At 37.1% G+C, this 26832-nt stretch overlaps 1 protein-coding gene across 2 annotated transcripts in view; it reads right to left on the minus strand.

The window, feature by feature from the left end:
* The window catches only part of RAB3D (RAB3D, member RAS oncogene family), an 86993-nt gene that overhangs the window by 28836 nt on the left and 31325 nt on the right, over nt 1-26832 (minus strand). The window contains exon 1 of one of the 2 annotated variants that reach the window (XM_053717849.1): nt 17169-17470. The exons of the other annotated variant lie outside the window; for it this stretch is intronic. The gene's annotated coding sequence lies outside the window, so the exon portion shown is untranslated. Of the gene's footprint in view, nt 1-17168; nt 17471-26832 lie in introns of those variants that run through there. 2 annotated transcript variants of the gene reach the window in all.

Genomic DNA, 26832 nt, shown 5'->3' on the forward strand with positions numbered 1-26832 from the left:
AGTTAAATGCATACTTGTTGGTGTGGGTTTTTTCTTAGCTCCTAAGAAGTCTGTTTGTGAGATATTTGTTGCAACGTTAATTGCAGTGGGTATAGGTCTCTCTGTACTCTGATAATCATTATCCCCACTATTGTCATCTGTGGACTCAGCCTCCGTATCAGAGAAAGTCACTTTCTTCTTACCCTTGGAGATAGATTTACCTCTTCGTCTAAAATTCTTTCTGTTGTTCCTATAAAAATTGGATCTGTCCTTCCTTTGCCAGATATGGACAGCATTGTTCTGATAATCAGTCCAATCTCTAAAAAATTTAGTATGTTTAATTTGTACAATTTCTTCAGAGGATTTTTACTGTTTCAGAAAGAATGTTATCAAAGATGGGGTATTCTATCTTAGACCGTTGTTTTACCAAATGTTGTTGCAATGTAGTAATCTTAACATTGCCATCTATCAGTAGTTTTTCCTTATATGTAATAATCTATATACATCAATCTAAAGGAACATTCATCTAAGACGGTGTTCCACTCTTCCTTGAACATAATATCATCTACTTCAAAGGTAGGGAATTTGTTGATCCTAAGGCCTCTAGATATAATTTTAGAGTTTACATATTTTTAATTTCTCAGCCTTACTAAGTAACTTAATTCTGGAGAAAATGTCTGATAGATTAAGGTTAGAATCATCCAGTGAAAATATTGTGTCAAAGTCTTTAGTACATGTCTCCAACTCATGTGGGTCCCTTAGTGAGTACATATATATATATATTAACTTATTTATTTTTATGTATAAAGGTCATGTATTCACATCTTATACAGATTTTAATGCCTTTGAATTTCTTTCTTGTTTAGGTTTGTCTCAGCTAATATAGAAACTGAAGGATGAAACACAATGAAGAGGGTACACAATCTATATGAGATATAGCATACATAAAAAATATATATATCAATGTATAGACATGTACATCGATAGAAAAAACAAGATATTATTAAGATAGGTGATAGTCCCAGATCAAATACAATACTGTATATTGTCCGTAATATCCAACAGGAAAATAAGTGCAAAACGGATGCTCTCCTCCTCACAGGTGTATCCGGGTAGAACTATAAAAGAAGCATCAAACAGAGGGGCGCCTCATATGTGAATCAGCATATTCAGATATGGACAAGTAAATATTCAAGCCAAATCGGTACTCACATTTGGTATAAGTACACTTATGTACTGGTAGGAGCAGGCTGATAACTCTGGGGGTACCAGCTAACCCTCTCCTGGCTCCACCAAGGTGTACAGATGTAGTCCAACCCACTACAGAAGTAGGTTACTCCAGGTGCAATGTGCTCATAGGTAGATCATTCAAACAGGTGCTTCCACAAGGCTTGTAGCTATAAAAGCTGATTAATTAAAAACATTTAGGCAGTGGCTATAGGGGGCATTTATCCACAAGCATGCTTAGTTCAGTTAGTTCAATAGCTTTACATATAAATGCAAGTTAAAATAAGACTTTCATGGCTGAGATAGAACATGCAATTTTAAAACTTTTCAGTTTACTTCTATGATCATACATAAAATAAGACATAGAATATACTTTATAGCACTCTCACCATGACTCAGTGGTGGAGCCTTTTCCTTTATAGACAGCACCACTCCCTACTATCCTACAATTATTCAAGATAAAGATGAGACAAGATCAATATTAGGTCAGTCTTATAAAAGGATATTAAAGGGAGAAAGCCCTATGTAGTGCCTTTGTGTCTGTATCTTTATTACAAGAAAAGCTAACCTAGGTATTTTCAGGAGCAGTAATGCACTACTGGTAGCTAACTGATGATTGGTGGCTACATACACATGCCTCTTGTGATTGGCTCACCAGATGTGTGCAGCTAGCTCCCAGTAGTGCACTGCTACTTTGGAGCTGACTTTATTAAATGTGATACACCCCTTTGCAGGAGTTAAACACATAGCTAGATTCAAGTGATGCAATAATAAAATGCTCTAACACATTAGAGCATTTTCTTTTTGCACGTATGACCCTTTAACTTTTATTAGTTATTCTCCCATTTGTGTGAAACATTTTTAGATTTTTTTTTTTATTTAAAGTGATTGTAAAGTTTAACTATTTAATGCCTATTATATAAATTGATTATTCTAAACAGGGACACTTTCATTGATTAAATTTTTTTAAGACGCTTGATCTGTAAAATAATTACCATTTAGTGATGGTAACATCACGCCGCTCCTTCTCCTGCATCTCATATTGTATTTAGTTGATCTATGACAAATCCAGCTTCATCCAATTGTTGTGTGCCACTGGCGTTCAGCTTGTGGGGCACGCAAAGATTGGATGAAGCTGGATTCGTCATGAAATGCGGGAGGAGGAACGGCGCAAATGTTTACTATTACTAAATGGTAATTATTTTACAGATGAAGCGTCTTAAAAAAAATGTAATCAATGAAAGTGTCCCTGTTTTTAATACTAATTTTATATAATAGGCAGTAAACTTTACAATTACTTTAAGTATTAGCCATAATACACACACACAGAGTCAATACATTGCTATATCCTGCTTATCCCAGATACAAATCTGGGTAATACTGATAATAGTATTTGTTTAAGTGAAGTACTACAACGTTTTAAAACAATAGTTTATATTTAACAAGAATTATTACTGTACAAAAATGTAAGTGGCGGCATGCAATGAATAGGTAACAGATTTCACTTAGATACCTTCTTGTTATATTAAAGGGACATTCAAGTAATTTTTTATCATAGTATAAAGCATTGAAAACGGTCTACTAATTATTTGTACAACTCTACACATTGAGATCCAATTACTAATGTGTGGCTTTAGCTTTGGAGCACTTGCATTGCAGACTAGTTCATGATCCTTTATATAAGGTATATATAATTGTATTATAACAAATGCTTACTTTATTGAAGGGGCAGCTATGCATTACTGGGAGCTAGCTAAACACATCTGGTGAACCAATGATAAGTGGCATTTGAGTGCAGCCGACAAAAGTAGCTAGCTCCCAGAAATGCATTGCGGCTCTGGTGCCTACCTAGGTATGCTTTCAACTAAGGATACCAAGAGAATGAAGCAAACACATTATCCTATTTCCTACAAAAAATGTTTCTGTATTTTAAAAACTAAATTTCATTATTTCAGAAAAATTCGATAGATTGTAGCTCCTAAGTGCTCTGAGCTAAAAGGATATTAAGCGCATAGAGCATGTGTCACCAATTAGGCAAAGCTTTGCAAAAAAAATGTATTAAGGCAATTTAACACTGTCATTTTGTTACTGATTTTGCAAATCAAGAGAGTTTAGGGTCCATTCAAGAACTGCCGGACTGACAAGGGCAGATATCTCTGAACCTGTCTACCTGGCATCTCGGCTAGCGGGCAGCACTACGCTGCCCACATTAATCATTACACAAGCTGCTGCTTGTACAATGCCACTCCTTGCTTTCACACGGCCAATCATGTGTCATCAAGGACTGTCAATCACCCAGGTCGGACAAGTCCAGTTGGCTTGCAAACCGACAGCTCAGTGCTGACATATATCATGCAAGCCTGCAGCCGAAGGCGCTTCAAAGCATTCATATTCACAGTCACATTAGCGCTACTAATTAGGGACATATGTACATGCCTTTTGAGATCTGAGTTAACCAATCCCTGTGCAGAATTTTCAGGCTCAGGTTAAATTTCCAAGTACCTAAGTATGATGGCAGCACACCAGCCTCTCTAGGAAGAAGTGGAACAAGCACACTTTTCAGAGGCATAGAAAAAGCATGCAAGATAACATTGCAATATACTGTCATTATTTATTTTATTTTTATTACCCCCATAAGACCGGGAATTTCAGAGAAACACCTGCCCAAAACACCAGAGAATTTTTTTAGCAGTTTTGCTATCACTCTATTCAAAATAGAAATAGAGCTTTGTTTTTTATTTATTTACCAATTTACCATTTGTCAAAACTAGATATTCTTTTTAGGCAACCCAAGGTATTGATCTAGGCCCATTTTGTTATATTTCATGCCACCGTTTTGCTGCCAAATGCGATTGTAATAAAAATTAATAACTAATAATTAACTTTTTCACAAACTTGGGTTTGTCACTAAAATTATTTACATACCGCTTGTACAGTCAAAACACAAATGGTTGTAAAAGCTTCTCTGGGATCCCCTTTGCTCAGAAATAGCAGAAATGCGTGGCTTTTTGGTAATTAAATGGCTGCTAATTGCAGCTGCGCACCAAACGTCTGAAATTCCCCCCCCAACTCATGCCTCCCACCTCCCTTATCCCTCACAAACAGCCCCCCCCACTGCTCACATTTATGCATAACTCAAATCTTGATTTTAATGTCCCTTTAAAAAAGGACATTCTAGCACAAAAATAAAGTGCTCTATTTCCACAGAGCATTTTATTTTTAAATAAATTACATTATTTTAATGAGTGTTTAACTGCTTCAAGAGGGTTAAACTAGAGAAAAATACCTCTCTTTTGCTCCAGGTGAGGATACAGCTAGTGATTAGTGCATACACATGCCTGCTTCTCATTTGCTCATCAGGGGCGCGATCCGATATCGATCGCAGTTTGCGGCGCAAGCGAGGGAACCGGCGTCGCCCGCAGTTTCAGCTCGCAACTCGAGCCATCCCATATAGGTCGCCGTCAGATGCTAACGTGCCGTAAGTCTCACAAACCAGCGATGTCCAGAAATCTGCGTAAGTACAAATTTCTGGCGTCGCCAGTGACTTGCGCCACGTTAGAAACTGCCGGCGCCTATAAAACCTGACTAAAGTTTAAAACACCCGCACTGTCTAACACGCCTCCCTAACATAGCCCGCACTGTCTAACACGCCTCCCTAACATAGCCCGCACTGTCTAACACGCCTCCCAAACATAGCCCGCACTGTCTAACCCTCTATCCGCTATCCCCCTCACTAGCCTAACAATAAAAATGCTATTAACCCCTAAACCGCCGCTCCTTTACCCCGCCGCAACCTAATAAAATTATTAACCCCTAAACCGCTGCTCCCGTACCCCGCCGCCAGCTATATTATATCTATAACCCCCTAAAGTGAGCCCCTAACACCGCCGCCATCTATATTAAAATTATTAACCCCTAATGTAAGCCCCTTACACCGCCGCCATCTCTATTAAAATGATTAACCCCTAATTTAATCTACCTACCCCGCCGCCAGCTATATTATCTATATTAACCCTAAGTATATTATAGTTAATATAGGTATTACATTATATATATTAACTATATTAACCCTAATTATATTAGGGTTAATATAGTTAATATAGTTACTATAGTATTTATATTAACTATATTAACTCTATCTAACCCTAACTAAATTTATATTAAATTAATCTAATTCATTTATAAACTAAAATATTCCTATTTAAATCTAAATACTTACCTATAAAATAAACCCTAAGATAGCTACAATATAATTAATAATTACATTGTAGCTATGTTAGGGTTAATATTTATTTTACAGGTAAATTGTTAATTATTTTAACTAGGTATAATAGATATTAAATAGTTATTAACTATTTAATATCTACCTAGTTAAAATAATTACCCAATTACCTGTAAAATAAATCCTAACCTAAGTTACAAATACACCTACACTATCAATAAATTTAATAAACTACAAACATCTATCTAAAAATACAATTAAATTAACTAAACTAAATTACAAAAAAAAACAAACACTAAATTACAAAAAATAAAAAAAAGATTACAAGATATTTAAGCTAATTACACCTATTCTAAGCCCCCTAATAAAATAATAAACCCCCAAAATAAAAAAAATTCCCTGCCCTATTCTAAATTCAACAAATTTCAAAGCTCTTTACCTTACCAGCCCTTAAAAGGGCCTTTTGTGGGGCATGCCCCAAAGAATTCAGCTCTTTTGCATACAAGAAATACAATACCCCCCCCCCCATTACAACCCACCACCCACATACCCCTATTCTAAACCCACCCAAACCCCCCTTAAAAAAGCCTAACACTACCCCCTGAAGATCTCCCTACCTTGTCTTCACCACACCGGGCCGAACTCCTGATCCGATCCGGGCGATGTCTTCCTCCAAGCGGCAAAGAAGAATTCTTCCTCCGGCGATGTCTTCCTCCAAGCGGCAAAGAAGAATTCTTCCTCCGGCGACGTCTTCCTCCAAGCGGCAGCAAAGTCTTCATTCTTCCGGCGGCATCTTCAATCTTCTTTCTTCGCTCCGCCGCCGCGGAGCATCCATCCCGGCCGACTGCTGAACTTGGAATGATGTACCTTTAAATGACGTCATCCAAGATGGCGTCCGCCGAATTCCGATTGGCTGATAGGATTCTATCAGCCAATCGGAATTAAGTTAAAAAAATCTGATTGGCTGATTGAATCAGCCAATCAGATTCAAGTTCAATCCGATTGGCTGATCCAATCAGCCAATCAGATTGAGCTCGCATTCTATTGGCTGATCGGAACAGCCAATAGAATGCGAGCTCAATCTGATTGGCTGATTGGATCAGCCAATCGGATTGAACTTGAATCTGATTGGCTGATTCAATCAGCCAATCAGATTTTTTTAACTTAATTCCGATTGGCTGATAGAATCCTATCAGCCAATTGGAATTCGGCGGACGCCATCTTGGATGACGTCATTTAAAGGTACATCATTCCAAGTTCAGCAGTCGGCCGGGATGGATGCTCCGCGGCGGCGGAGCGAAGAAAGAAGAATGAAGATGCCGCCGGAAGAATGAAGACTTTGCTGCCGCTTGGAGGAAGACGTCGCCGGAGGAAGAATTCTTCTTTGCCGCTTGGAGGAAGACGTCGCCGGAGGAAGAATTCTTCTTTGCCGCTTGGAGGAAGACATCGCCCGGATCGGATCAGGAGTTCGGCCCGGTGTGGTGAAGACAAGGTAGGGAGATCTTCAGGGGGGTAGTGTTAGGCTTTTTTAAGGGGGGTTTGGGTGGGTTTAGAATAGGGGTATGTGGGTGGTGGGTTGTAATGGGGGGGGGGTATTGTATTTGTTGTATGCAAAAGAGCTGAATTCTTTGGGGCATGCCCCACAAAAGGCCCTTTTAAGGGCTGGTAAGGTAAAGAGCTTTGAAATTTGTTAAATTTAGAATAGGGCAGGGAATTTTTTTTATTTTGGGGGTTTATTATTTTATTAGGGGGCTTAGAATAGGTGTAATTAGCTTAAATATCTTGTAATCTTTTTTTTATTTTTTGTAATTTAGTGTTTGTTTTTTTTTGTAATTTAGTTTAGTTAATTTAATTGTATTTTTAGATAGATGTTAGTAGTTTATTAAATTTATTGATAGTGTAGGTGTATTTGTAACTTAGGTTATGATTTATTTTACAGGTAATTGGGTAATTATTTTAACTAGGTAGATATTAAATAGTTAATAACTATTTAATATCTATTATACCTAGTTAAAATAATTAACAATTTACCTGTAAAATAAATATTAACCCTAACATAGCTACAATGTAATTATTAATTATATTGTAGCTATCTTAGGGTTTATTTTATAGGTAAGTATTTAGATTTAAATAGGAATATTTTAGTTTATAAATGAATTAGATTAATTTAATATAAATTTAGTTAGGGTTAGATAGAGTTAATATAGTTAATATAAATACTATAGTAACTATATTAACTATATTAACCCTAATATAATTAGGGTTAATATAGTTAATATATATAATGTAATACCTATATTAACTATAATATACTTAGGGTTAATATAGATAATATAGCTGGCGGCGGGGTAGGTAGATTAAATTAGGGGTTAATCATTTTAATAGAGATGGCGGCGGTGTAAGGGGCTTACATTAGGGGTTAATAATTTTTATATAGGTGGCGGCGGTGTAAGGGGTCAGATTAGGGGATAGATAAGGTAGATGGCGGCGGTTTTAGAGGCTCACAGTAGGGGGTTAGTTTATGTAGATGGCGGCGGGGTCCGGGAGCGGCGGTTTAGGGGGTAATAACTTTATTAGGGATTTCGGGGGGGGGGGGGATCGCGGTTGACAGGGAGATAGACATTGCGCATGCATTAGGTGTTAGGTTTATTTTAGAAGATCGCGGTTGACAGGGAGATAGACATTGCGCATGCGTTAGGTGTTAGGTTTATTTTCTAGTTAGTTTAGGGAGTTACGGGGCTCCAATAGTCAGCGTAAGCCTTCTTACGGCTGCTTTTTGTGGCGAGGTGAAAATGGAGTAAGTTTTCTCCATTTTCGCCACGTAAGTCCTTACGCTGCATATTGGATACCAAACTGCGCGGGTTTGGTATACCTGCCTATGGCCCAAAAAACTGCGGGCGATGGCAGAAATATACGGGCGTAACTTCTAGGTTACGCCGTATATGTGATACCAAATCCGCGCAAATATTGGCGTCGCCGGCTTTTGCGGGCGACGCTTTATATCGGATCGACCCCCAGCTCTATACTCCTCTGGAGTGGCACAGGAGCACACATCGTAAAACACAGGAATTTGTCTAAAAATAAAATGCTCTAATGAAATAGATCATGTAAGATTTTCAGATTAGAGTGTTCTTTTAAAAGTTTTCTTATGCTGTAGATAAAGCGATGATCTCAGCCTCACAGGCAGAGTAAACACCATGATACCAGGCGGATCTGAGTTATTAGTTTTAACTCTCATAAAGCTAAACTGAGCAGGGGGTGATGACATTGCATTAGTAAACATCACTGAGCTAAACGCTTGCAGAAAGACAGAATTTGAACACAAGAAATAAACTTTTAAATGACTTAAAGGGACATTAAACACAAATTATAAACTACATGATTGTGGACCTTAATATATAAGAATATTTTTGCAATGAAAACTGCAGCTTTATTTTGTCAAATAAGTATATTGTTTTATGTGTATTCTTTTTACCGATTTCCCTGTCCCCCAGATCAAAATAACTCTTGCTAACCAATCACAAATTAATATTCATATATAGCACAAACTCTGTTTGCACATGTGCAGATTCTGGTAGCCTGCCGTATTGTATTTCCTTAAGGAGGTTTAGCACTGATTTAGTTTCTACTGCAAAGAATGATTTTCCTATTATGATTGTTGATGCAAAACTAATATTTCACCTTTTAATAGCATGTGACACCATAGAAGCTTAGGGTGGGAGGGAAAAGTAAACACAAGCTCACATAAATTGTCTAACAATATTAACCCAAGCCTCCCTGGGAAAAAGTCTAACAAGCACAATGTTTAGATGTATTTTACAGCAAAAGGCAGCAAAATAAATAATGAATGTATACTGCAATAATGTTTGAGTTGCAATAATGAAACATTTTATGCGTTGTTGAAATCTCAAGTTTAATGGTCCTTTAAATTTAAAATAACAGTGGTATCTGGCACACAGTTTATTGACTGCTCTTTAAAAAAATAAATTATATATATATATATATATATATATATATATATATATATATATATATATATATTTATCTATATCAATTTGTGTTGCTCTTGAAAGACTAGAGTACTGCTCCTTATAGATACCGATATAAGATTTCAACCCAATGATATTCAACGGGCACCCAGTGAGCTGTTGTTGTGGTAGTCCCAGTGGCACTTCTATATCTGTCTGTCTGATGTCTTTATACATATAATTTGTAAAGAAAAATGAAGACCAAGTACTCTACCTTACATGTTAGCAGCAATTATATTAAAAAAATGTAAGTGAAAAGGCAAGATATATACATCTGCAGTATAGACATGCAGAACAGTTTTTCCTTATTCGTTTGAAAAATGAACAAATAGACAAATTTCCATTAACAAGGTATTAGCGATAGCTCCAACAGAGAAACTTAAATGAACATATCAACAAAAGTTGTATTTGTAATTTGTTCAGTTCCTCAATGTGTTCAAAACATGCATGTGTACTGCAGTATACATTCTCAGTGGCTGAGAGGGGGTATTGCTGCATCTATACTTGTAGAAGGGCAACACATAACAAAAGGTGAGTATCGTGGCCAAGCCCTCGTAACTTCTATTGGAAAAAGAATAAGAAAACTTATGACATCTCCTGAAAGAACAAGGAAGTCAGATCAGTTTTGACAGGATCTAGTTTAACTGAAGCATGACTCACCATGATGCATAACTCCTGTTTTCTTAAGCACTAGCTAACCACTTTAGTGACATAAAGGGGATACATTCAGGGATATAAAATCCAATTTCTTTCATGATTCAGATAAAGCATACATTTTTAAACAACTTTCCAATTTAAATCTTTGATCAATTATGCTTAATTCTCTTGATATCCTTTGTTGAAGGAGCAGCAATACACTTATCTGAGCATGCTGAGTACATCTGGTGAGCCAGTGACAAGAGGTATAACAATCACTAGCTAGCTTACAGCAGAACACAGCTGCTTTTGAGCCTACCTAGGTATGTTTTTCAAAAAAGGATGCCAAGAGAATTAAGCAAATTCAATAAAATAAAGTAAATTGGAAAGCTGATTACAATTGCATGTTCTATATGAATCATGAAATATTACTTTTGTCTATACTGTCCCTTCAACTTAGTTATTGATCAATTGACAATGACTTTATAATCCAGATATGATATATCTTATAAATTAGATGTAGTTATATTCTTGTACCAAATGTAGATGTTTATATATTGTAGTATCAAACAAATAGATCATTGATAGATTTCATGGAGGGGTAACATGGACGGTAGACATTAGGGATGGTGCGGAATTTTAATATTAAGTTATCTTGCTATAACCTTATTATAAGGAAAACTGTTAACAAAGAATGTTGATAATTGCAGTACATGTATCAATTAAAAATGCCTAATCTCTAACAACCACTGTAAGATATTATTTATTTACAAACTTTATTTGCCATCTTGTTTGAACACGTCTTTACATTAATGGAATTGCCTAATTTGTCTTTATTTCTTCTTTTTGTATCTTGTCAAAAAAGTAATAAAAGCATCTTACAAATAGTTTGCTCAGCACCGAAACATCCAGTTTTAAAAAAGAAAAAAAAGTAAAATGTCCTCCTTTTTATATCCAATCTTCCTTTAAAGATTTAATTAAAGTGCAGGAAGGCTACCTCATCCAAACAAATTGATGTGTCAGATGAATCTGGATCAGGACAGGTCTAAGGGGCATTTATCGAGGGATATGTGTCTGCCACACAGTAATCATCAGATGTGCCACACTGTAATAGGTCCCGTGGCCTGTTTGAGGTGGACACATGCAAACCACTTAGCAGCCATTGTGGAAGACTGGGAAAAGTGCAAGAGCACATCCGCAAACTCCTTGTTACCCAATATAAAATGGCTGCCAAACATGATCATGCGAACAGGACCTGGAGAACATGGTATCTGGTAGTGAGAACTAGGACTTGTTAAAGAAGAACTGCTGCTAACTGTATGAGGCGCACACATGCAAACTGCTCAACAGCCATTTTGGGAAAGAAGTGCTAGAGCGCATGTGCACCTGCTAGTCATCACCCCCCCCCCCCCTGTAATATGGCTGCAAGACTAGCAACCCCGTACCCGGGTACCCCTATGTGTATAACCCCTGCAAATGAGTTAAATGTATAGTTAAAGTATTGCTTGGGACCTGCAGTGCTCTGCGAGACCATCAGCAGTGCTAGTCTACAACCATGTACTACAACTAGCATTGCTGATTGGGTACGCAGCAGTTTCCGCTCATGACCAGCAGTTTTTTGTGGGTCCTGAGCGATAATTTAACCATGTGTATAACCCCTTTGCAGGGATTATAAACACATAAATGTGCAGGGTAAACAAGTCTTAAAATAAACTTCTATATGTTTTCTACTATAATAAAATGTTAAATACTAGGTATCTGGGAGTAAGCAAAGGGACTCCTACTAGTAAAAAAACTAAACAAAAAACATTGGACATGGAGGCAGACAGGGCTTTTACAATTTGAGACCTAATCTCAAGGTTTCCATAACAGCATTTCCATTACAAGTGCTATTACACTGAACCAATAGTTAATATAGGGACCATTTTGCTATTGATAATGGTAGAGATGGGTCCAGTAAAGCAATTAATTAAGAAAGCTATTTTATGAAGCAAATATTGATTTTAAAAAAATAATAGAATCAGGTGAGACATTTGTAAAGCTCATTGTTTTTAGGTAATTTTAGGTTATTCTCAAGACTATTCTTATACATCACAGTGTTTAGTTGTACTGATTCTACCCTATTACAATCAAATTCCACATTTTAAATTGTTAACATTTGTTAACATTTCCTGGAATATTTTAATATTAGATTTATTAGTTCGATATCAGGTGAAACCTCTCTCTTTCCTAAGAGAAAACTCAGTTCTTGTACTATTTGTTTATGTTATTAGATCAAATGCAGAGGAATAACACAAATCTAAAGAAGGGACATTAAATTTGAATTCCCTCAAAAAAGGGCCAGATTACAAGTAGAGCCGTATTTAATGCTTCCGCTCAAGCGCCAACTCTGCTATAAGTAAGATTTTTGCATGCGTTGGGTAGCGCTCGTATTATGAGTTGAAAGTAAAAATGTTTTACTTGTGCGCTAACCATATACACATGATTATTTAGGTATAGATATATAGAATACTCAATTTTAAATGTACACTTTATTTACATATATGTGACACATACAAAATTTAAAATAGATAGCAAAGAACTTAGTTAAGTGGAGTATATCACATCCATCTCTTTATTGATGGCCCGGTATCCTGCTTAGTTAAAAAAGAGGACAATGGGAACCAAAGGGAGAACAAGTTTGTGCATTCAAAGGGTCAAGCAGTAATCATACATGAAGGCCCATGCGCTAAAAGGTGACCTATCTGCGTACTGCTGTGATTTAACAGTCAGGCGATTTTGGGCTATTGCCCTATAATAAATATTGTTCAAATGCATACAATGTGCTAATTATAAATGTCAACAGGACTGTATATTCAACATACAATAGATGCTGCCTGCACGTCAAGCTTATTAATTCAAGATAGATCAATCAGTATCTAATAGTTTAATGCAATGTTGCAATTAAGTATCAGTGTATCAGTTTTCAAACAGTCACACAGTATTCCACAAACACACTCCTTTTGGCCCCTATCTATTTCAAAATACATAGAACATATTCCGGTATGTGCAGAACATTGGAATGTGAAATATTTGCAGCAAATACATACTATAACACTTATTAAAGGGACAGTCTACACCAGAATTTTTATTGTTTTAAAAGATAGATAATCCCTTTATTACCCATTCCCCAATTTTGCATAACCAACACAGTTATAATAATATACTTTTAACCTCTGTGATTATTTTGTATCTAAGCCTCTGCAAACTGCCCCTTATTTCAGTTATTTTGACAGACTTGCAGTCTAGCCAATCAGTGTCTGCTCCCAGATAACTTCACGTGCACAAGCACAGTGTTATCTATATGAAATACGTGAACTAACACCCTCTAGTGGTGAAAAACTGTTAAAATGCATTCTGAAAAGAGGTGGCCTTCAAGGTCTAAGAAATTAGCATATGAACCTCCTAGGTTAAGCTTTCAACTAAGAATACCAAGAGAACAAAGCAAAATTGGTGATAAAAGTAAATTGGAAAATTATTTAAAATTACATGCTCTATCTGAATCATGAAAGTTTATTTTGGCCTAGACTGAATATTGCATAAATACGTTTTTTTATATGCTTTCATCTACTTGACTGTAAAGGGCTCCTATGCACTATATATATATATATATATATATATACACATACACACACACATACACACACATATAAATACATGTGCACACACACACACACACACACATATACATATATATATAAATATGGTTGGAGATGCGCACTCCCACTCGCTCATAAAACAGGGCTGCGAGCACATGGTAATCATTCTATTGTATGTTCAACTTGTAATACAAGCAGTAAACCCAACTTGCGCAAACATCTGCGATAAATCTCTTTTCGTTTGCATGTAACTGTTAACACTCCACTTGTAATCTGGCCCAAAATGGCTTATGTTTAGTAAAATACATTTGTGATAAAGTCTCATACGCTATGAACACCCTTAATGTAATGTATCTCTTCTTGTGGTTTTTGTTCCACTGCTCCAGAGATGCTGGGTGCATCCTACAGGATACAGAACTCTAATACTGCAACTTTCTTCACATTTATTGCTTGATCAGTGTAGGAGCCCATTTATATCTCTCTTTAACTGGCCAAATCACAGTCAAAGATTGCACTGACCAGAGTCAACATTATGGGGCGTATTTATCAAGCTCCGTATGGAGCTTGATGCCCCTTCCGCCTGCTCCATAAACTGTCTGCCTGCTCTGAGGCGGCGGACAGAAATCAACCCGATTGAATACGATCAGGTTGATTGACACCCCCTGCCAGCAGCCGATTGGCCGCAAATCTGCAGGGGGCGGTATTGCACGAGCAGTTCAACAGAACTGCTGGTGCAATGATAAATGCCGACAGCATATGCTGTCGGCATTTATCTATGTGTAGCGGACATGATCCGCAATATGGGATCATGTCCGATCGCACAATAATAAATAGGCCCCCATGTGTTGGTTCATTGGCTTCTTACTGCAGATGTGAATACAATGCCCTATTTTTTCAGTAACACTTGTTGATTGGATCATCCATAGAAATGGGGGAGTTTATCCATTAAAGGGACATTATACACTCATTTTTTTCTTTGCATAAATGTTTTGTAGATGATCTATTTATATAGCCCATAAAGTTTTTTAAAAAAAATAAATGTATAGTTTTGCTTATTTTTTAATAACATTGCTCTGATTTTCAGACTCCTAACCAAGCCCCAAAGTTTTATGTGAATACTGTAAGCTACCTACTCCTGCTTGCTCCTGTTTGTGTAAAGGGTCTTTTCATATACAAAAGAAGGGGGAGGGGGGGTGTCTTATTTCCCACTTGCAGTGGGCTTTCCAGCTACCTTTTCAACAGAGCCAAACTGACAGCTTCTAAGTAAGTTTTTAAACAGTTTTATACTGGATTTTTATATCAGTATCTGTGCATCTTATTCTTTATAGTAGTGTCTATTACATGCAGTTATATGAAAATGAGTGTATACTGTCCCTTTAAAACAACAATGGGACAAAGAATGTTTTAAATAAATCTTTTGATTGGCAAAGTTTGCAGGGAAGTTAATTTTTACAATCACAATGTGTTAACTGTGCTTTCAATGTACCTTTAATAGAGATCAAATACAGGATGTTGCCCACATAGGTCTCTTTCCTCTATATGACTTTGTCACAATCACTGTGGCCTATACTGATCCTGTAGTACAGGCTTATCCAATCTATGGCCCTAGGGCAATAATAGAGACCTTTGTCATATTGTATCCTTTTCCCCATACTGTACTAAACCTGTATATCTCCCCATTTACAGCAACAGAATGCCAGCTCATTCCTTTTCTTAAATATATGTTCCTAAGTCCTTATTTATATGTTGGTATACTAAATACTCATTTTAAGTTAGAGACAAATATATTTTCCTTTTGACAACATTTAAAAAATTGGAAGATAACACACTGTGGCCTTTCCAGTGAGAAGGATGTACATCCCTGATATGGTTTAAATGACATATGAGTCACCTAGTAATGACTAATTTTAGGTGCTTAAGGTGTGTGGCTAAAAGTCACTAAGAATTCCCAGAATTCTTCAGGGAGACAAAAGTATCTTATTTCTCTGTTATGCTATGGAGCTTATTTACTAAATTGTGAAAAAAAAACTCTCCAAATTTTAAGAAATCTGCATTACAGATCAGTTGGGGAGATTTATTTCACTGGAAATCCCTTGGAATCTTTGTGCACTGTATTATATTTTTAATCTACTAATGACCTATATGTTATACAAATGTGTATGATGAGGACTATTTTTACAAAGCAGATATATAATAAGACCACAGGATCCTTTATATGCTAAAACATCACACCAGACAAAAATATCCACAAAAAGGGTAAAACACACATAAACTCAGTTACAGAGCAGAAATACTCTGCTAACCAGGGGATAAGCATGGCTGGTTAATGGATGCTATGCACATATGCCGTCCCAGATTGGCCCTGCGGCTGTGTTCCTGACAAGTAATGCACAGCCAGTTTGGATATAACTTTTTCTGTGTAACACCTTTGCAGGGTTAAAACATATCTGCAACCAATAATGCAATTATAAAATCTAGCACAATAGAGCAGTTTATCTTTACTCCATTTAATATGATTTGCCTAAATTGGAATATTGTGAGATTCCTGGGGGCCTGTTGACATTTTTTCATCCCAATATATTGTGAAGTGACTTTTATATATGAAATAAATCCATCACATTTAGATTGAAATATTGATTGCAAATTGTAATATTTTTAAATGTTCTAATGCATTTTAATCAATAAAGGCTGGAACAAGAATGGGAGAGGAATTTAATTTTACAGGTCTGGTCAATAATATAAATCAGGTTAACAATAAAAAATATTTGTGTGTGTATTTAAAAAGTTTCTTAAAATATCATTAAAACATATGATAAAATCCCTTAGTGTAATTAAGTTTTATTTACTAACATGCCATACAACATATATCAAACACACACATTATACAACATATATCAAACACACACATTATGTATATATATATAAATATATATATATATATATATATATATATATATATATATATATATATATATATATATATATATACACACACATACATATACACACTCTGTATATATACACATATATACATACACACACACACATATATATATACACACACACAAACACATACATATACACACTATGTGTGTGTGTATATATATATATATATATATATATATATATATATATATATATATATATATATATATATATATATATATATATATATATATATATATATATATACATATACATATACACACACACACATATATACATACACACACACTTAAACATTGTACATCTAAACATATCTAATTTCGTATAAACAATGAATTTAGGTTCGCACACCCACACATAAGGAGACGTGTCCCTGTGAATTAGCAGCTGCTAATTCTCAGGCTCCCTCACTCACAGAACATCATCATTAATAATATATGAGTATTAATAAAAGCCATGGGTATCTCTGGGTGGGGCAGAGTAACAGCTTACCTCGGTGTGCAGGGTCAAGAGACACTGGGGATGACAGCCTGTCTGCTCCTCTTTCTCACCCTCCCCTCCTCACACTTTCTCTGCACCTCTCACTCCTTCAACCAACTGTTCTTTTTACTTATTCCTTAGGTATCTCTGTTCCTTACTCCCTTTCTGTTTTTCTTTCCGATCAGACTCTTGCTTTCTCTCTTTCTATCCTCCTGTCTGTCACTCTCCCGGATCTTTCTGTTTGCAGGTGGCTCTCTCACACTCTGTTGGTGAGGTGTGTCTTCTTCCCCTGCAGTCTCCCTCCCTCTGCCAGTCCATGCTCACACCTCCTCCTCCCCCCAGCTCTCTCCCTGCAGGGCTGGATCTTCCTGTCCCTGGCCAGCCTCTTTCTTCCTCTCCGATTCTTGTTCCAGCCTTTATTATCTTTATGTTTGCACACTGATAATACTTGCCAGGATATTTTCCTTTATGTCGTTTATCATTCCCACATATTTTCATGCTGATCTGCACTGGCACATTTTCCCATTGCTTACAGCTTGCATGGGACAGTAATATTTGGGTGAGACAACAGCCTCCTCTCATGTTAGTGTGGTGTATACATATCACACTGTTCTGTTGTTTGATTATACATTTTGGCACACAAATGAACTGCCAGTCATTGCTGTATTTACAAATCAGGGTAAGGCAGTTAGTGTGTGAGAATAGCCTGCTTGTGTATATTGTAGTAAAGTAGTGACTGAAACTATACCTATGTTCTGGGTGGATGGTACTACTGGAAACTTGGAATACACTAGAACTAGGTGTAACTCTGTGCTTCTGTAGCAGATTCTGTTTTTACAAACTATTGTGTGCTAATATGTGTGAAGCAAGACTGGCATTATCCATAGTGTAATAAAGGGAGAGAACAGCCTGGTACAGCAATTGTGTGTTCTCTGATGCCATCATGTAGAAATGTGCATGGGGTTGCCAGTAGTGCCCATTTATGGTTTAGTTGTGTATTTGTGGGGAGTTGGGTGCAGCCTGGCACTGTCTCCTTTCTGATAGCATCCTTATTGTGAAAGTATCCCAGGCAGGCAGGCAGGCAGAATATTCAGTGGTGTAACTAGGGTTGGTGTCACCCGGTGCGGTAAGTTATGGTGGCTCCCCCCAGAAAGCAGACACACACAAACACAAAAACACAGGCACACACACATACAAACACTCAGACACATTTAAAAACACACTCAGATGCACACACAAACACTCGGAAACACACTCAGACACACACAAAAACACACACACACAAAAACACTCAGACACACACACAAAAACACTCAGACACACATACACACACACAAAAACACTCAGACACACATACACACACAAAAAACACTCTGACACACACACAAAAACACTCAGACACACACACAAAAACACTCAGACACACACACAAAAACACTCTAACACACATACACACACACAAAAACACTCAGACACACATACACACACAAGAAAACACTCTGACACACACACAAAAACACTCAGACACACACACAAAAACACTCAAACACACATACACACACACAAAAACACTCAGACACACATACACACACAAGAAAACACTCTGACACACACACAAAAACACTCAGACACACACACAAAAACACTCAAACACACATACACACACACAAAAACACTCAGACACACATACACACACAAGAAAACACTCTGACACACACAAAAACACTCAGACACACACACAAAAACACTCAGACACACACACAAAAACACTCAGACACACACACAAAAACACTCAGACACACACACAAAAACACTCAGACACACACACAAAAACACTCAGACACACACACAAAAACACTCAAACACACATACACACACAAAAACACTCAGACACACATACACACACAAGAAAACACTCTGACACACACACATACAAAATATGTAAACTGCACTGCATTAATTATGAAGCTCATGCCTAGAGCTGCTCCCTGGCTCAGCAGCGCATCAAATGAAAGATAAACAGACGCCACTGAGAATATGCCTGTGTTTTGACATCATGGATCAATATTGTGTGCACAAAATGATGACCTGCAGTAAATTGTGTACATGATAATGTAATAGTATCTGAATGCTGTGGTGGAGCCACTTATTGCTCTGCACCGTTATTATGTATAAAGTTTTTCATTAAGAAGCTAACATTGATGTGCCTTGTTCTGTATACAGCTGCTTTATTTGGTATACACATGTGAGGATGGCACACTCTTTGCATGCCAGTGTAGTAAATGAAAAAGCTGGCTGGCTCTGTCATTCCCTGTTCTTTTCATGCGGTTGCTTTGTATCATGCATTTGTACTATATAACATTCAAAACGTCACCATTGTTTTTGTTAATATCTATGTGAAGTGGTCAACGTCAGAGACTAAGGTTCAGTTAGAGGTTGTGATTAAAGGGACATTGAACACTAGATTTTTCTTTGCATAAATGTTTTGTAGATGATCCATTTATATAGCCCATCTGGGGGTGTTTTTATAAAAATGTATAGTTTTGCTTATTTTTTAATAACATTGTGCTGATTTTCAGACTCTTAACCAAGCCCCGCGGTGTCAGATGTATACGCGCGTTTACAGACTCCTGCTGGCTCCTGTTTAAGTTATGTGTCTTTTCATATGCTGGAAGGGGGGAGTGTCTGGTTTTCACAGCCCTTTCAATGGGTGTCCCAGACTAACCTTATCAACCATGCTAAACCGGGAGCTTCTAAGTAAGTTTTTAAAAGGTTTTATACTGGATGTTTAGATCAGCATCTGTGCATATTATTCTTTATAGTAGTGTCTATTACATGCAGTTGTATGAAAATTGGTGTATACTGTCCCTTTAAGTAAATGAACATATTTCTTAGTCTTTTATGGTGGGGGTTAAATTGGCATTCTGACCAGGCAATATTTTAACAGAACTATTTGGGTAATAAAATGCTGCACTGTCACCTTTGTCTGTTTTGAATAGATGTCATGGTATAGAAGCTTGCAATTATGTGGCTGGCATGCTGCTGCCTGCCCATCATGGTGAAATAGCGTGTAATTGTGTGTCTCATTGCCGCAGCCAGCTCTAAGTAACTCACTAGGGTCACAAATCTACTGACTACTGAACCAATGGATTGTTTCTCCTTATGTTGTTGATCAACTTGTCTGCAATTTTTGACACAAAACTCTCCAGCGTAAAGAGAAATCGTGCAAAATCTTTGAGGATTATTTTTGTAACATTAAACTGTAATGTATGTGTCTCTCCTTCACATCAAGAACCCTGCAAAACTGGATAAACAGCTTGCAAGTTAAACTTTACCTTTCTAGAATTCCTTGAGGATAATCTTGCCACAGCAGAGAGCTTTAGAGAATCGGACCCTTAGTATAGCTTTGCAACTTACTTAAGAAACAACTTATAAACTAGTGACTTAATATCATTGAACATCATTATATACTTAAATTACCACGTACAGGGTAATAATGTACATTTAAATACCAATAATATATTGTAGGTTAAACAATTTTCCATTTTAGTTCTATTATGCAATTTAGTTTGTTTTCTTGGTATCCTATGTTGAAGAGTAAAGCTAGGTATCCTCAGGAGCGTGCACGTGTCTTTATCAGTGTTTGCAACTATGTATAACATTGTTATAAGCATTTTTCGCAAACACTGCTGCCAGATGGCTATAGATACGTGCACGTTCCTGAGCTCACCCAGGATTACCCTTTAACAAAGGATAACAAGATGATTGAGTAAAATAGAAGTAAATTGCAAAGTTGTTTAAAATGTCATTCTCTATACAATTCATTTAACTTTAATTCTGACTTTACCGCCCCTTTAACATTTTATAATATGGCTAAAACAGCCTTTATGTAATAGGTTAACTTGAGATCATGTGTAGTCATTAACTATTGTATATAAAAGAATAATGCAATAATCTTCACTTAGAATAACCTAAAAATCAACAAGCTAATATCATACCTATCAGATCATACCTGAGAGAGAATTTGTTGAAGGTATAAATCAGGGGTGTCCAAACTTTGCTCTCCAGAGGTTTTGGAACTACATTTCCGATGATGCTCAGCCAGCATTTTATCTAGCTGAGCATCATGGGAAATGTAGTTCCAAAACCTCTGGAGAGCAAAGTTTGGACACCCCTGGTATAAATAAAAACCTTATTAAAGGGACATGAAAACCCCATATTTTTCCTTCATGATTAAGATGCAGTTTTAAACAACTTTCTAATTTACTTCTATCATCTAATTTGCTTAGTTCACTTGGTATTCTTTGTTCAAAAGTATGCCTAGGTAAGATCAGGAGGTGGGAGCTAGTTGGTGATTGGTGATCAACAAAGAATACCAAGAGAATGAAGCAAATTGGAAAGTTTAAAAATGTATGCTTTATCTGAATCATGAAAGAAATATTTTGTGTCATGTCTCTTTAAATTCACACAGAGGTGTTCCCACTCAGCACCGCAAAACTATCTTAGAAATTCTATTTGCCTGGGTTTTCTAAAGGTTTTCAAAGACTATTCCAAACCATCAGAAATATGAAAGTTCTAGGTACACCTCCCCTTCATACCAGTTTAATTTTATGTATAGCGAAATTACATCCTATTTGCAGAAAGTAGTAGTGGAACAAATTCCAACATCGTAGACTTATGCTGTCAGACTTAAGGTGCAATTCTCAAAAACTCACCATTATTAGATTTTTTTTATTGAGCACAATATTGTAATGTAAGTGTTTCTCCTTCACATACAGAACTCCCCTTAAAGGGACAGTCAACAACAGAATTATTTTTGTTTAAAAAGAAAGAAAATCCCTTTATTACCCATTCCCCAGTTTTGCATAACCAACACTGTTATACAAATACACTTTTTACCTCTGTGATTACCTTGTATCTATGCCTCTGCAAACTGACCCCTTATTTCAGTTCTTTTGACAGACTTGCATTTTAGCCAATCAGTGATCACTCCTAGGTAACTTCACGTGCATGAGCTCAATGTTATCTCACATGAACTAATCCCCTCTAGTGGTCAAAATGCATTCAGTTTACAAGCAGTCTTCAAGGTCTAAGAAATTAGCATATGAACCTCATAGAATTAGCTTTCAACTAAGAATACCAAGGGAACAAAGCAAAATTAGTGATAAAAGTAAATTGTAAAGTTGTTTAAAATTGCATGACCTATTTAAAGGGACATTCCGGTCAAAATTTAAATGCACATAGATGAATTACATCTTTGAATAGAAACATATTTACAATATAAATGTATTAGCAAAAAATGCTTCTAGTAAAAGTTATCCCTGTTTTAGTGTTAACATTTTTCTCTGCACGTGCATGTGAAGCATAGCTAAATATTATCTGTGCACCCGCATTTTAAATACTGCAGCTGCTCACAGCACCAGTTGGGCTTGTATTATGTCAGCAATTAACAAATGTAATCATTACCGGATGGTACAAGCACCTTTGGCTCTCTGAGCATATGCTGTGTTTAAAATGCTGGTGCACGGTGCATACTTAAGTACACTTTTGAAACAGCTATAGCTTTTATTAGAAGCATTTTTGCTAATACATGTATATTACAGAAATGCTTCTGTGCAAAACTACAATGCATCCATGTGGATTCCAATTTTTGCTGGAATGTCCCTTCAAATCATGAAAGTTTTTTTTTGGACTTGACAGTCCCTTTAATGGGATACACAGTTCTCAAGGTAAAAATAGCTTTTCTTGAGGGTTCTAGTACTTAAAGGGCCACTGTAAGTAAATATTTTCTATGCCTGTTACTAACTAACTACCCCAAATACGCTTTTTATCAATAGCATTTCATTAACATATCTCTACCGTATATCAGAAATCTTGTCTGCAAATTTAATTGTTTTCCAAACCCACTCTGTGGGTATCCTTTGCTCTGTACCAATCCGTTTACAATACCTAGGTTTCAAAATGGCGCTTTAAACACAAAGTTATTGGTTTAAGTATTTTGAACATGCAGTGCTGAAAATAGTGGGCAGGATAACGTGACATCATCAGCGAATAAAAGATATAACTTTTAGAACGTTATGAAACTTCGTTTTGGAGAAAATATAGGTCAGTAGGTTTTAATGAATGTTTATTAACTTTAATATGTTAGTTGTTTAGCTTAAAAATTATAACAGAAAGTGATCCTTTAAAAGCCTTCTCATAGAATCTTGCCAGAGCAGAAGGCTTTAGAGAATCGGGTGCTGAACCTGCACATGAACAAACTGGAGCTCCAGGAGTTTAAAGGTAGCAAACTATCTGCGAGTGTGAGGACATTTATTAGAGGAAACAACTCCAGCAAAGCCTATTTCTCAAAAGTTCTGAGATTATTCCATCGCATATCTCCAATCAGGCTGAGGTTTATAGTGATCAAAGGAAGGGTACAGTATGTGCCTCACCCAGGCCCCCATCTTGTACAACATGCCAGTGAAATACCACGCTGAACCCTGCATGGGCCGATTTCATTCAATCAAGGGGCTGAATCTGGGATGAACCTGGAAGGCCCAGCGAGTAGTGTGTTGCCTTCCTCAGAAAGTAATGAAACGCTCTGGAATAGAGAATCTCGCATGGGAATGCAAACTTGAGCACCTGACAATAATAACAACATAAAAGTAAAATCCCACTGCTTTCAGTTAGTTTTGAACACATTACTTTTTCTACCAGTGTATTGTGTATTTTGAAACACGGCTTGTACGTGTAACTCGCTTAGAGAATACGGGACCTGTGAAAAAAGGCATACTCAGACAGGACCAAGAAACGCCCCTGTTCAGATATCTTGCCAGAGCTGCGGTAATTATTTTACAAAAGAAAAATAAAGTACCCTTTAAATTTTGTACTCTTTGGCACATTTTTTCCTGCATGCTTTAAATGAAAATTGTATCACAGTTATTCTGAAATATCACAAAACTAATCAGGACCCAGACACATTTGAGATCAAATTTAAATTTAAATTTTTTTTTAGAACCATTTGAAGAAATCTCTAGTTTATTTTCTGCAAGATAAAGAGACAACGGAGCAATGTTGCAAAACTTCCCAACATGCCATTCCTTAAAGAATTCCTGGGGACAATGAAAAAAAAGATCCTTTGAGAAAACCCCCTCAAATCTATAGGAAACAATATTGTTGATGTTGGGGTGTAATAAACCTGTTTTTTTCAATTAACCCCTTCACGACGTTAGGATGTTCCATGCTATCCTAATAGCACTGGGCTTTAACGCAGAAGGACAGCATGGAACATCACAAGGCGGTAGCGACACACTTGCAACATTACTTGATTGGTTGTGCTTCCTGTCCCTCACGGACACACTGACCAATCCGATAATGCAATAATGGTCGAGGGCAGATACGCTCCAGAGTGCTCTGTTCTAATCAGAGCCTTGGGTGCCGCAACCACCTCTGGGAACCTAATCATGGGTCCCATCCCCCACTATTCTGCTTTTGCAGGTTCTCAGACACAATGCGGGTAAAAGCACATCGTGGGGGGATGGGACCCATGCAGGGCTGGCTCAAGACATTGTGCTGCCTGGGTCCGAGAATGAAATGACACCCCCAATAGTAAAATTACTGACTAACATATCAACCCACTAGCCTGACCACCCCCCTTACTAAGCCTGTTTGCATGTAACCAATGGTTATGCATAATTGTGCAATAAGTGGGAAGAAAGTTAGAATTATGAGCTTGTTCCACCTTGAATGTCACCACTGACTGGCTCTGTGTCTTTGTACATGATAAGGTTATACTGCTGGGAGCCTACAACTTACCCCACAGGTGCAAAAAAGGGGTGAATAATCTCTTGCACTATAAGACTGGGTATACTCCCAATATCTTCCCCCAAAAGGAGAAATAAAGGTGACTCCTAACTTACCACAAGCACTCCTATTCAGGAGCTAAAACCCACAATATAAGGTTAAACTGCTAAAAAAATGTTTTTAAATACAATGCATAAAACCAGTTGATGATAAATGTAAAAGGGAAAGTTGTTTATAATTACATGTCCTATCTGAATCATAAAAGTTTAGTTTTGACTAGACTGTCTTTGTAATATTTAAGAAAACAACAAAAAAGGGTGGGTGGGACTGATGTATAGCCTATACCTTTTCTTGGAGAGAAATTTTAGACAAAGTTTAAAATTAAAAAAAACTACACAAACATAGAGCAATTTAGGTACTGTTGTTTATAACAGTTTTGTAGAAGGAAGCACACTTATTTTACTTTTATTTACTATGGTGCAGCTGGTGTCTAACTCTTCAGTTAGTTCTGCTGAAATGTAGCAAATCTACCAAGTCCCCACATGCCCCTTTCCCCAATATTTCAAAGCAGCCTGTTTAGTAAAGTAAAAGGATTCGTTAAAACTGCCGTTCTGTAGCAGGAGATGAATGTATTACCTGTCATTCTGCAGTTATTTAAACAGGCAGTGGAGAGGGGTTACACCGGTGTTCTAAAGTAAGTTGTCTACCATAGGAATGCGCGACCTACGTCACTTCCGGTGACGTGTAATCATCTGCTGGAGGTTTGTGGTGCTCACTGCGCATGCGCTAGAGACCCAACCTTCTATTTTAAAGTCAATTTAAAGCAGTCTGACAAAAAAATTGAATAAGAAACAGAATTTCACGAATAAGAAACAGCTTGAATAAGAAACCAACTTCCTTGTCGTCACAAAAGTCACAGATTTTCTCATGCCTTTGATGCAATAGGATGTAACACCTTGTTTTACTACACGATCTAACGACAAATATATTATTTTATATCCTAAACTGTATTTGTATTTGGTTGTGTTTTGCCTCTCCCCAGCTTTGAACAATTTAAATATCAATGTACTCACACTTATGTAATCAGGTTAGTCTTTATTCTAACATATTTTGTCTAATGATTTTAATGATTGTAAATGGTCTAATGGTTTTGTATAATGATTGTTTTGTTTTTGTTTGCTGCTTTGAGCTCTCTGTGTGCACTGTGCAAGCCACTGCCGTGTAAATCAGCTGTTTGTAGAAGCTTGGACCTCTAGCGCATGCGCAGTGAGCACCACAAACCTCAAGCAGCTGATTCACGTCAACGGAAGTGACATGGTAGTCACATTCCTACGGGGTAGACAACTTAATTTAGAACACCGGCAGCAAGAAAAGGAATTTTACAAAATAAACAAATGTCGCTCATGCAGTAGCTGTCCTCTTCGTTTTGAAAGCCCAGCCCCCGCTGCAATTTTCAATGCTACCTTCGGCAGGGGAGTTATTTAGCTTAGCACAAGCTGTAATCTGTAGCTACCACTGTAATGCTCTACTGGCAGAAGAACAGCTGCGATCCCTGCACTGGTCACTGCTTGCTAAGAGCGCTATACCTTGGTCCCTGAAGTGCCGCTCCTGTGCATAATGATTCCTAAATGGAGGAGGACAGGAGCATTCTGGGTATCACTGTTTTTGAGAGATTTTTTTTGTTGTTGCTTTGAGGGGCAGATTATTATCTTCAACTGTGCTCAGCAGTATACAGTGAGTACACTCACTTCCGGTCTGGTTATCACAGTAACTGAGTCAGTCACTAAAGTGCTGCCTCTTGTAAAGTGCCGCCTGGGCTGTTGGACCCTCTTGGTCCCATGGATGAGCCTGGACCCATGGTAAGGTTCCCAAAGGCAGTTGTGGCGCCTGA

This window comes from Bombina bombina, chromosome 6, assembly GCF_027579735.1.
Source record: "Bombina bombina isolate aBomBom1 chromosome 6, aBomBom1.pri, whole genome shotgun sequence".
Taxonomy (NCBI): domain Eukaryota; kingdom Metazoa; phylum Chordata; class Amphibia; order Anura; family Bombinatoridae; genus Bombina; species Bombina bombina.